The sequence below is a fragment of the Canis lupus genome, chromosome 1 (genome assembly GCF_011100685.1).
Source record: "Canis lupus familiaris isolate Mischka breed German Shepherd chromosome 1, alternate assembly UU_Cfam_GSD_1.0, whole genome shotgun sequence".
Taxonomy (NCBI): Eukaryota; Metazoa; Chordata; class Mammalia; order Carnivora; family Canidae; genus Canis; species Canis lupus.
This window is the reverse complement of record NC_049222.1, coordinates 73,701,070-73,713,653: the sequence shown is the minus strand read 5'-3', so window position 1 is coordinate 73,713,653 and position 12,584 is coordinate 73,701,070. Positions and strand designations below refer to the sequence as shown.

At 41.9% G+C, this 12,584-nt stretch overlaps 1 long non-coding RNA gene across 1 annotated transcript; it reads left to right on the top strand.

The window, feature by feature from the left end:
* Positions 1 to 2,414: 2,414 nt before the first annotated feature.
* LOC106559315 lies at positions 2,415 to 12,242 on the top strand. The gene is made up of 3 exons (XR_005353146.1): positions 2,415 to 2,649; positions 10,588 to 10,725; positions 11,985 to 12,242. It is a non-coding gene; the product is annotated as an uncharacterized LOC106559315 (long non-coding RNA).
* The last annotated feature ends 342 nt before the right edge of the window (positions 12,243 to 12,584 follow it).

Here is a 12,584-nt window from a genome sequence, read left to right as displayed (position 1 = left end):
ATATCCCAGTGGATTTCCAGTTTGACCTAAAAAACCAAAGTCAAATTCCTGCACTAGTCAGCAATTCCAGTTTGCTGTATTTATATAGCGATGGGGTTTCTAGGTAGGTTCTCTGTGAGAGTAAGGCACTTTGTTTTTCAGTGTATTTTTTATCTATCTATCATCTATCTATCTATCTATCTATCTATCTATCTATCTATCTATCTATCATTTTTAATAAGCTCTATGCCCAATGTGGGGCTTGAACTCATGACCCTGGGATCAAGAGACACATACTCTACTGACTGAACCAGCCAGGTTCTCTGAGTACATTTTTTAAAAGGAGAAACAGAGGCCCAGCACTCACCTTTCTCCTACTGACTGCTTAAAAGACAAATGAGATTATGCACCAAGCTCCTGGAGGGAAGGAGGGGTGGGGGTGCAAGGGAATAGGCCCATCCCCCTGCCAGCCCTCCTGACAGTTCTGTAATGTTTTGTGTTTCTGTGTTTACATATATACAAGCTATTGTCCCAGCCTAGAGAGGGCTTTGGGTGTGTAGAGTTTCTTTCTTGTTCTCCTGCCAGAGAGGCAGGCAGTAGCCAATCCCCAGTCTCTCCCTTGATGTTCCTGGAGAAGGGGGAAGCATATCCAGGAGATGGCTGAAGATGATGGTGGAATGAGGCCTGAGGCCAGGAAGGAATCAGAGCAAGTTGGCCTTCTTGGTGTCAGAGTTGGCTCTGCTCCACCCACCCAGCACCCCTGGTGTTCTCTTGCCTCTCCCTGTCTGACCAGACTGCACTTATGTCTGTCTTCAGGGGACATCTCCTGGGGAGGCTGCCCAGTTCACAGTACCAGCTTCTTGAGACCTGCCCCTGACACATGGAAGTCAGGTCTTACCACCCTGGGCTGAGACGCTCAGCTCTGGAGCAACAGATAGTCTATCTCAAGAATATGAAATCATACTAAGAATCATAGAGACTAGGGTTTGTAGATCTGAGTCTCATTAATGACAGTTTTCTAGGTAGAGGTTGCCAAATATTTTCTTTTGTTATGCATAGGTTCAAAAAATGGGGACACAAATTCCCAGTATATTTATATATTTATATATTATATATATGTATGCTATTACTGGCTAATATCTCAAGGCAATCATACACTCAGGGTTTTTTCAAATGAAAAGCAAATATGATTTTAGTACTCCCAAGCACACCCAATGTCCAAATCTTGATTTCAAACGCCATTCTCCAATAAAAAGAAGTAGGGCTCCTTGGATTAATAGTTGGTTTTAGGACCGGGGTATTGAAATGCATAAGATTGGCCAGGAGCATCTTGCTGTGGCAGAAAGTAGGGAAACACTCAAACAAAACAAAACAACATAATAATGGGAGTATGTCAAAGGGACACAGGAGCCAACTGAAAGAGCTCCTGATGGCCAAAGCTGGAAACATTGGAATATTAAAAAAATAATATAGCATTATAATCCAGAACAAAAAATAAATATCCATGATATAATAAATGATTGAGAAAAAACTGATATAATAAATGATTGAGAAAAAAATAAGAAGAGATAAATTTCATGTACTGAAGCATTCCAAGTAATTTATGCAGATAATCCAGGAGGAGGAGCATAATTTCTTACTTCTTAAGTGTGGGGCTGCAGATGGTGATTTCCTTCCAAGGGGATAGTATGGAAAGGGGAGGCAGTGGGGGGAAATCTTTACAATGGAGAAACTTGAAAATCTCTACCTCCACCAGGTAGGTGATCAAGGTCAACATCAATAGTCAGGCAATTGGGTTGATAGTGTTTGATATAATATGATGAAATGGTTCTTTATTCTATGGTCTTTCTTCCAAAATTCCATGACCCCAGACTAGTCATGAAGGAAGCATCAGACAAATCCCAACTGAGAAACATTGGACAAAGCACTCCTGAGCAGCACTCCTCTGTCAAGGTCATCAAAACAGAAAAGTCTGGGAAACTGTCACAGCCAGGGGGAATTGAGGAATAACAAGGAGACGTAACTAAATGAATGTGCTATAGTGGATGCCATCATAAAACGACCCTTAGTTGTGGGAGGGCTGGTATGAGATAAAAAGCTTCAGAATTTTCTCACAAATAAAAAATGGCCACTCTAGTTTTGCCAACTACGTGTGTGTATTTCCTCATCTAGACAGCATCTGAATTAGGGGTAATAGCCCAGCTGCTTCTTTATGTTGTGGTGAGCGGGTGCAGAGGACGAGACGACAGCGCCCTAACAGCCAGCACCGGCGGGCAGCAGACCTGGGGAGCGCCAGGCGCAGGGAAAACCAGAGGCAGCGGAGCAGCTCGTGGGCGGGCCTGGCGGGCCGGGGCGGGCCGGGGCGGGCCGGGGCGGGCCGGGCAGCTGCGCGTGCGCTCTGAGGAGCTCCTGCCGCCTCCCGCGAGCCTCGGGACACGGCGGCGGATTGAGGGCTTGCCCGGGCCCAGGCTCGGCTCGCGCGTGCGGCGCGGCGGCTTCTACGCGGCCCTCCTTCCCACGCCACCTGCTCCTGCCCCGCGCCTTCCTCCCGCGCCTCTTGCCCTGCTCTCTGGGCTCCGCAGCGGGCCTGCCTCCTCCGAGGCAACCAACGCTCGTCTCTCCCTGTCAGTGAAATTGTCTAAGACGCCTTATCTCTGGCCATTGCTGTGTGTAAGTGTACACACACACACACACACACACACACACTTATCTGCCACAGCAAATGCATATAATTATATATTATTCACGCATACGTTATGTTATGTATGTATGCACACATATGCATGTATATGTAATATATTACATATATGTACATAAATGTCATATATCATTATAATATATTTAATATATTACACATATGCATGCAATGTGTTATATCACATATATGTTATATCATATAATATATGCAATATATAACATGCACATAACATGCTATACTACATATATGTATGTGATGTGTCATATTATTATATGTAATATATTACATACATGTATATTAGTTACATTGTTATATATGCATGCATATATGTTATATATGCATATATAATATATTACATATATGTATATAGTATGTCATATTACCAATATGTTCATATATTGGGACGCCTGGGTGGCTCAGAGGTTGAGCATCTGCCTTTGGCTCAGGGCATGATCCTGGGATCCGGGATCAAGTCCAGCATTGGGCTCCCTACGTGGAGCCTGCTTCTCCCTCTGCCTGTGTCTCTGCCTCTCTCTCTGTGTCTCTCATGAATAAATAAATAAAATCTGGGATCCCTGGGTGGCGCAGCGGTTTGGCGCCTGCCTTTGGCCCAGGGCGCGATCCTGGAGACCCGGGATCGAGTCCCACGTCGGGCTCCCGGTGCATGGAGCCTGCTTCTCCCTCGGCCTATGTCTCTGCCTCTCTCTCTCTGTGACTATCATAAATAAATAAAAAAAAATTAAAAAAAAAATTAAATAAATAAAATCTTAAAAAAATATGTTCACATGTATGTAATTATAGACACTATTAATTATATGCACACACTCTTATACACAGTATATGCATATAATTACATGAACATATATTATTATACACTTGATACATGTATGTATAATATATGTATATATAATATATGCTACATATTTGTACATAATATATCATATATTATTAATGCATACAATATATTATACATGATTATATAAAAATATAATTATATATAAAATTGCATACATATTCACATTATTGCATATATGTTTAATTTATATATTTAATTTATAAGCTCACATGGTTTATCTCTTTTTTCTTGATTTATTGAGATGTAATTGACCTATAGTATTGCGTAATTTAAGGTGTACACCATGTTGATTGATGCACTCAACATATTGTGAAATGATTACCACTATAGAGTTAACGAACACCTCCATTGCTTCAGTTAATTACTATTTCTTTTTTTGTGGTGAGCATATTTAAGATGTCCTCTTTTAGCAACTTCCAAATATACAATGCCATATGGTTAATTAACTCCAGTCACCATGCTGTACATTGGATCCCAGAACTTAATCATCTTATAACTGAAAATTTGCATGTTTTGACCAACATCTCCTCATTCCCCCACGCAGCCCCTGACAATCACTACTCTCCTCTCTGTTGCCATGAGTTCAGCTTTTTTAGCTGAACATACAAGTGCTAGCACACGGTATTTGTCTTTCTCTGTCTGACTTATCTCACCTAGCATAATGGCTCAAGGGTCCATCCATGTTGCAAATGGCAGGATCTCCTTTTTCATGGCTAAATAGTATTCCACTATATATGTACACCACATTTTCTTTATCCATTCATTCACTGATTGACCCTTAGGCTGTTTCCATATCTTGGCTATTTTGAATAAGGCTGCAGTGGATACAGGGGTGCAGATATGTCTTTGAGATCCAAATTTCATTTTCTTTGGATAGACACCCTATATGGGTTATCTCTGTCCTTCTAAATCTTACCTGTCCTTAAACATCTTTGATCAAATATCATTTTTCTATGAATCATTCCCAGTTTTCCCAGTCACAAATACTTTCCTTTTCTGCAAATTTCCATTGCTCTTTCAGTTCCCTGACAAAGGTACAAATAGCTTACATATTTCTTCCCTGATAGACTGCACACTGTTCTTGTCACTTTAGTGTAATAATTGTTGTTGACATATTTGTATTTCAACAGGAACTTTCTTAAGAAACACAATGCTGAACTTAAAAGATTTGAGAGTTGCCAGCTAAGGTATGAGGGCAGGTTAGTCCTATTAATTAGGGGCAGGTTTTATTTGTGACTCCAAATCCCATTCTGTGGACAGAGGCCTCATCTACTTATACCTGAAACTTGCTTTGCCTTTATTCTTAATACGTGGGGATTGAGGTTGAAGAATTGGATTCTTATGGAAAATGCTCTTCTTGGATACTTTCTGTTGGCCTTTCTTATGCACAAACCACCCACAAACTTAGTGGTTTAAGATAGTAATAAGATATTATTTTTCAAGCTACTGTAGTTGGCAAACAGTTCCTTTGATGGTTTATTGCAAGGTCACTTGAGCAGCTATATTCATCTAGGGGTCAGGTGGGCCAGAGGGTCCAACATGATCTCACTCACATGACTGGTGGGTGATACAGGCTCTTGACCTGAGTACCTGGGTTCTCTAAAATGTGATCTCTCACCCTCCAAGAGGCTAGGCTAGCTTCCTGACGTGGCAGCCTCAAGGTACCATTCCAAAATGGCAAGAACCGAAGCTACAATCTCTCTTTGTACCAAGGCTCCAGATTTCATACAATATGAATTCTACAATGTCACATGACAGCCCATACTGGAAAGGTAGGGAAACAGATGCCACCTTCAATGGGAGGAGCTGCAAAGCCTTTGCGGCCCTGTGAAATCAACCAGACACCTGTGCAGCATCTCTGTCATTAGACTCAGTAACTGAGGTCACCAGCCCTACTTTGCAGAAGTCTTCTACTTATTCTCCTTTCAAAGGGACAGAGGAAGATATGATATCCTTGAAGACTTTTCTTTGCCCAGAGATAGGAGACAAATGATTTCCCTACACAACACTAGACTGAACTGAATGGAATTATCCAATGGTATGATATCCTTAAAGACTTCTCTCTTTGCCCAGAAGTAGGAGTTACTGAGTCGTCTCATCTGTGAGGAAGAACCCTATGTTGGCCGACCACCATGTATTTCAGGAAAACTAACCACTTACCCCTAAGTGATGGCAGGAGACTACACACATTGCTAAACCATTTCTTGCAAGTGGTGGTAACGTCCGAAAGACTGAATCTTGAAACCTACAAATATGAAGTAACTAGCAAAGTATCATCAAAAAACTATATTTAAAAAATGCTGAGCTTGCCTGAGAAGAAGCTGTGAGGGGAGAGGAAAGTCAAATAGTTTCCCCCAATATAGCTTTTCTCTGTCCCAACAGTTTGTAATAAGAATGTGTAAGATGCAGTAAATTCCCTTGTCATAACCCTGCACCCAGACATAAGGGAGCATTTCCTGTAATATCCCTTTGCTCAGTTAGGGAGGGGAAACATATGAGAATCTCATCCAGTGCCTCTTTCAGTGCTCACAACCACATTAGAGGAAAGAATTAGCATTGTATACTTCAGGAAGTAGCCCCTAAGAGGTTAAGAAATTGTCCACTGTCTGACAGCTAGTAAGTATTAGAAGTAGAATTGCTCTCAGTACCAGGTCTATCTGAAGCTAGACTCACCACCACGGTCCTATTTCCTGGGAGGATGGATGCAGAAGATCTGCCAGAGAGATCATGGCTTGGATAAAAGAATACAAGCAACCAAGGACTTGAAAGAAAAGAATCCCAGAGAGCAAAGCATTGGAGGGTTTTGGGATGGCCTGAAAGCACAATGGGATGCCATTCCTGTCTTTAGAAGAAAGATCCAATGAAGAAAGATTATTGAAGTAAAGAGAGAGCATGCATGAGATCTAGAGAGAGTGAGAGAGAGAGAGAGAGAATGGCTACAACCTGCAAATGTACACTCTGGCCCTCAACAAGGTCTTGCTGACCCAGAGGCATTTCCCATTAGCCAAGGGGAGGTTCAAAGCTCCTTCTGGGGTGTAGTCCTGGCCAGTCTGGGCTTTCCAGCCAAGCGTGTGATATGACTAGGGTAGTTTAGAGTGACTTTGGAAAAAGCTATCATCAATTCTCCTCAGTTTGGTCTGGCAGTGAGTGGGGAAATCACTTGTCTTCTTAAGTAAGACCTTGTGCTTTGCAAGGTACTGTCATCCGGTTACTGCATATTCATAAACATCTGGGTACAATCTACTGAGATATTTTTTGCCTTGTTTCACTTTGGGTGGGCATATCAAAGACCTATGCCCAGCCCACATAGCCCTGGAGGGGTCATGGCCTCCGAGAGAATGTCTAGTGGCTGCCTGGGGACTGATCTCCAGCACTGAAGCCTTGGAAGGAGAAAGAGAGAATCTTCCATTGCCCAGTCTGAGGCTGAAGTCTACATCTCAAAAACTGTTGTATTTTTTCTGCTTATCCAGTGTGTGCTTATGACTGACTCATGATAATGGTTGGACTGCTCAGTAGCAGGATTATAAGCAGAAGAAGTGAGAGAAGCTAGTCTCCCATAGACTAAGGGCCAAGATAATGAGGGATTCTCCTCTCGTGTGATGGAGGAGAGGAGAAAGCCCACAAGTACAGACATCAGATGTTCTGCTAGTCACATAGGTAGGAACCTAGAACCAGATTTATTTGCTCTGGACATCTAAGAGATTGGTATATCTCTTATACTCAAGGGTTGTGGGGGCAAATTCACTCATTACATATATATTTATTTAGATACTCTCTCTCATAGTATTTTTGGATCCTTTTGTGTTCTTTAGTCTTACTTCTGCTAAGTTCTTGGAGAGGCTAAGATCATTCCTTATAGTTGTGTATCCTTTGGACCTCGGCTCACACGTTGGCCTGAGTGGACACGTGTTGTTTTTTTGATACTTGCAACATACCGAAAGCTTATTAAAGATTATTAAAAGATTAGTAAATTTCCCAACAGTTTTAACAAAAGGAACCAACCTAATAGTGCTAATTGTGCAGCTGAGGGACACCCTGCTAGTCCTAGCAGCTGGCACATGGTTCTCTATGCTGTCCGGCACTTAGGATGGCAGCTGTCTTGGCACATTCTGGACATACACCAGTTGACTCACCCCACCCGGAAGAGTCAGCCCTGCCTCTGTGACATCCATGACCACCTGGAGAGATTTTTGTCCAGCTTTAGAAAGCTTTTTGTGCAGCTTTAGAAAATACACTGCCCAGTTAGTAATAACCTCTTCACCCTTTCCTTCATTCCAGTACTCTCTGGTGGCCCAAATCCTCTGGAAACCAACACCGATCGCCTGTGGTTTAGGATTCTGAGCAGAGTTTCTTTTTCAAGGGAAGGATTATATGCGCTGGGTGACATTGACTTAGTCTGCTGTATCCTCAGTGTTCAGCAAGGCAGGCTTCGCTCATTTATGTGATGTGAGTAGTGGTGCATGAGTGGTGTGGACAGAGCAGGCTGCTCTCATTCTCAGAGGCCACATTTCCACAGTGGGCACTGGGAAGTCATAGCTGTCAAACTGAGTCACTCAGTGTAATACCTTTCCTATGCTCCAGTATGAGAGAGAGTGTGTGTGTAGGGAAACTCAGAGTCCATTCCTCCACTTGCTCTGAAGGTGTTTGCCAAGAGGAACTACGGAATTTTTGAATATTTTATTTATTTATTCATGAGAGATACACACACAGAGAGGCAGAGACACAGGCAGAGGGAGAAGCAGGCTCCCTCTGGGGAACCCGATGTGGGGCTTGATCCTGGGACCAGGACCATGTCCTGAGCTGAAGGCTGACGCTCAACTGCTGAGCCATCCAGGCATCCTGGAAATACAGAATTTTGAGGAGAAAGAGGTTTTGAACAAGTTAACATAGACTGAACTTCAGCATCATGGATACTATCCAATTTGGCAACTTGGCTTTCCATTTGGGAAATGAGGAAGTAGGGCAATTTACTTATAGGCTGTGTCCTTAAAAAATTTTATTCTATTTTCTAAGCATATAAGGAGTACATATTTATTGTAGAAAATTTAGAAGAACCAAAAAATACAAAGACAAAATTAAAATCACTTATAATTTCACTATTAATACATGTGTGTAAGATGAAAATAAATACTATATATGTATATTGTTGGCAAGGTATATAATATCATATGATATGTAATCTATTATAGAATATTATATTGAATTTTATTACTATTTTTCCTACAAAATTGGGAAAATATATATATATACTGTGTTACAACTTACATGGTATGTAATTTCAGACTCTCTTTTTAAAAAAGATTTTATTTATTTATTTGACACAGAGAGAGAGAGAGAGAGAGAGAGAGAGCACAAGCAGGGGGAGTAGCAGGCAGAGGGAGAGGGAGAAGCAGGAAGCCCAATATGGGGCTTGACCCCAGGAACCTGTTATGATGACCTAAGCTGAAGACAGACACTTAACTGACTGAGCCACCCAGGTGCCCCCAGACTCTCTCAAATGTGGATAATATGAGTAAATATTTAATGGAAGAATAAATGAATGAACTTTTACATTAATGAATAAATGCGTGACCAGGTTCATCCAACTGGCAGGGGAAGACTTCCAACCCTTCTGAAAATTATAAACTAGAAGAAATCTGAGAGATTCAGAGTAGCCTCCTCATAATAGAATGATATTCCATTTCATCTGACTCCGTCCCCAAATCATGCAAACACACACACACACACACACACACACACACACACACATATCCATCATTTAAACACTAGCTCACACTTATGTCACTGTGAACTTGCCTGAATGGGCAATCAGCTTCTATAGACTCAACTCTCAAAAATACAAATGATGACACTTCTGTACCTCTGTTTCTTTGCTACTTCCTCTTACTCTTTTACCTTTCTCTCTCTCTCTCTCTCTCTCTCACACACACACACACACACACACAGAAACACCCCCCCCCCCCACTACCACCACCACCTTTTTACTTATGTCACTTATGTGGGAGCTCTTATGTAATCCCAGAGATTTCAACATTGCTTATGTTGGGCTGAATATTAGGTGTTATCTTTCTTTTTTTCTTTTTTGGCATCATAATCTTTCTCTTCAGAGATAATCTATGATTTAACAAATAAAGCTTCAAATAAAAACTTACCCTTTTTTTTTTGAGGTCAACTGCATCTGACTAAAACAAGTAATATATTGCTTCGAGATGTCAGTTGTGCTTCTCCGCCTTCCAAATATTGCAGAAATAAAAAATGGGGAAAAAACATAAGCCAAAAAAGGGGAATTTAAATCAAACCTCATTTCCCTCTCCAATTTTGTTAAGAGGTTAACAACAGGGTTCTGACATCAGAGACCTGACATGAATCCTGACTTTACCACAATCAGCCAGGTGACCTCGAATATTTACCCCAGCCTCCTAAAGTTCCAGTTTCCTTACTAATAAAATGGCATAATAGTGTCCTCTTTTATAAGATTATTGTGAGGATTAATCAAGATACTAGGTGTGCAGTCCTTAGAACAAGGACTTTTAAATACTAAATACTAATGATTATAATTCTATGATTGGTCTGTCTTTTCCTTTTAAAGTTTTCATTTATTTGTGAGAGACACAGAGAGAGAGAGAGAGAGAGAGAGACAGACAGACAGACAGAGAGGCAGAGACAAAGACAGAGGGAGAAGCAATCCCAGTGGGACTCAATCCCAGGACCTCGGGACAACCTCAACTACTGAGCCACCCAGGCATCCCTGTTGTTGGTTTTCTCTTAATGTCAGTATTATTGGGCTAGTATTGAACTCAAAACCAAAAAATTGTAGAATGAATCCATAAAACTCATATAAACTTCCTTCTGAAATATTAATTTAATTTCTTCTCATAAAGGTAAGATAAAATCAAACATATATAACACTTATGACAGGGGTGGAAAGCGTTCAATTTCTTGCTCGTAAAAGGAATCCAATTGTAAAAAGAAATGAGTATACAATCAGACTTTCCTAGGATTTCTAACTACAGCATGTCACTATCCATAAGGCTGTTTCATCTCTTGGTTTCAGGACAAACACCCAGATTATAAATTAATGGCCTTCATAGGCGAATCACCCAGTGCTGCCAATATTGCTTCAGAGTGACTACAAGAGAAACTTGATTCTGTTAAAGATCCAGTTACAGAGGAGAACGTCAAAGCCGATGAGGTATGATGCTGTCATGGGATTCGGGTTCAGCACCATGAAACTGATCATCCATGAGTCACTATTTGGCTCAAATGCGGGAGCCTCCAGGGAGCACTAACAGGATTCGCAAGTGTTCTGGTAATACCACCATTGCACAAACCATGAGACCAGGGAAGAGAGCCCAAGGGGGGATCACATTTCAGGGCTTCATTCTTTCTGACACATTCAGAGCATCAGAGCTCAGGAGAACACGGTGTTGATCAGTGTTTGGTGTTGAATGAGGGGGCCAGTTAGAAGACAGGACAAAAAGGTGGTTTCTCCCTTCCAGAGAGCTTACCATTCATTTATGAGAGAGATACGAGATCAGGCATGGGGGCAAGAGAAATCCCCTCAGGTCCCTAAGACTTGACAGGGGATGTGAAATGGACAATAGAGTCTGAAGGGAGAGACAACGGCCAGATCCTGAAGCTTGTCCATCCATGGCCCCTCCTGAAGGCCTGTGACATCCTCGTGAGCCATCTGAGACCAGTGAAACTACCCTTTCCCTACAGACTCAGCTGAAATTAGACTGTGACAGCCACATTTGCTTTGCCCATTCTTCTCCTTCATAAATGTGTCTGTTGTCCTGGGGCCATCTTGGTTTGCTTTCTCCAGCCTGCCAAAAATGGCATTCTTTGTCACGGAGACTCTCAAAGGTACCTTTGTCAGTGTCGCTCTTCCCAGAGTGGGCACAACAGAATCCCGTGGGTTCTGTTCCTTTTTAGAACAGATTTGTTTTATTTGTTAATGTGATGAGTTCATTGCTTGGACTGTTTCTTCATGGACATACATGTATCTTTTAGTGCTCTTGCAGCTGTGCTTAATTCTCAACTAGAAAATATCAAATGGCTCATGCCCTGAAGAGGGCTAGCCCATCGGTCAGATGGAGAGCCTGAGAATCTGGCATGAGAGCCACCATTTTCCACCACAGCTTTCTGATATACCTTCACAAGTAAGCCACTGAACTCTGGATTTCAGTTTGTGGACAGAGCTGAGCTGTGACCTAGTTGTACCTTTAAGCTCAAAGTTTGATTGCTGATTGCTTGATATTTTATATATGTGTATATCACATATGAAGCAATACATGTATCTATATATATCAACCAGGAAACGTGTAAATATTTCTTGATTGTCTTGAGGATTAAAGTGATATGGACATAATGTCCTCTAAGTACAATGCCTGGTGCCCTAAGTCACTCAATAAGTACATGATGAATGCATTATTATTTTTATGCACATAGGCATGCATATTGCTCAAGCCAACCCTGCCTTTTAAACCCTTCGTTGAGCTCAGTCCTAGTGAATGAATATGATAACTGAAGGGATCCAGCTGCTTCCCTTAACCATGCATGATTCCTGGTACTTGTGCTGGACACTTTGGAGCCTTCCCATCTGGTGCCCTGGAACTGTTGGAGCCTTGGACTGGGAGTTTGAGGCAGTTCATCCCCACCTACTCAACACAAGAGGGTGAGAGCCCCTCTTCCTGTTGGGGCAGCATTAGGAGTGGGTAAGTTCCTGGCAAGCTGACTTGCTCCTTGGAATGAGTTTTCCTATGGGACAATGTGTTACATGGTATTTGGTTTCTTGGAGCAGTCCACAAAAGAATCTTGTATGAGGAAATACATGGCACATTCAAATTGGATAATCTGGGAGGGTTTAGTAAGGGGATTGTTTACAAAGATGCGGACAGGCTATAGAGAAATCACAAAGGATAGTGCAGCAGCCTGGAGAATTGCAATGAGAAGCCTTAGGTGCCACGGTGAGAGTGGTTACCAAAACTTGGAGACAGGTGCACCTGGGTGGCTCAGTGGTTGAGCACCTACCTTTTGCTCAGGGTGTGA